This window comes from Oncorhynchus keta, chromosome 20 (genome assembly GCF_023373465.1).
Source record: "Oncorhynchus keta strain PuntledgeMale-10-30-2019 chromosome 20, Oket_V2, whole genome shotgun sequence".
Lineage (NCBI taxonomy): Eukaryota > Metazoa > Chordata > Actinopteri > Salmoniformes > Salmonidae > Oncorhynchus > Oncorhynchus keta.
In genome coordinates this window covers 39,109,101-39,109,960 of record NC_068440.1, presented here as the reverse complement: position 1 = coordinate 39,109,960, position 860 = coordinate 39,109,101, and positions in this window count along the sequence as shown.

Sequence of the window (860 nt, the reverse complement as noted above, 5' to 3'; positions counted from 1 at the left end):
CCTTTGAAGAGGGGTATGACCACAGCAGCTTTCCAATCTTTAGGGATCTCGGACGATATGAAAGAGAGGTTGAACAGACTGGTAATTGGGGTTCCAAATTGTCAAGCCCAGGTTTTGGGTCCAGGTTTTTCAGGTCTTTCAGGACATCTGCTATCTGGATTTGGGTGAAGGAGAAGCTGTGGAGGCTCGGGCAAGTAGCTGCGGGCGTGTGAGGCTGTTGGCCGGTGTAGGGGTAGCCAGGAGGAAAGCATGGCCAGCCGTAGAGAAATGCTTATTGAAATTCTCAATTATCATGGATTTATCGGTGTTGACAATGTTTCCTAGCCTCAGTGCAGTGGGCAGCTGGGAGGAGGTGCTCTTATTCTCCATGGACTCTGTCCCAAAACTTTTTGGAGTTAGAGCTACAGTTTGCAAATTTCAGTTTGAAAATGCTAGCCTTTGCTTTCCTAACTGACTGCGTGTATTGGTTCTTGACTTCCCTGAAAAGTTGCATATCGCGGGGACTATTCAATGCTAGTGCAGTCACAGGATGTTTTTGCGCTGGTTGAGGGCAGTCAGGTCTGGAGTGAACCAAGTGCTATATCTGTTCTTAGTTCTACATTTTTTGAAAGGGGCATGCTTATTTAAAATGGTGAGGAAATTACTTTTAAAGAATGACCAGGCATCCTCTACTGACGGGATGAGGTCGCTATCCTTCCAAGATACCCGGGCCAGGTCGATTATAAAGGCCTGCTCATAGAAGTGTTTTAGGGAGCGTTTTGTCTGTGATGAGGGGTGGTCGTTTGACTGCGTCTCTGTGGCGGATACAGGCAATGAGGCAGTGATCGCTGAGATCCTGGTTGAAAACAGCAGAGGTGTAT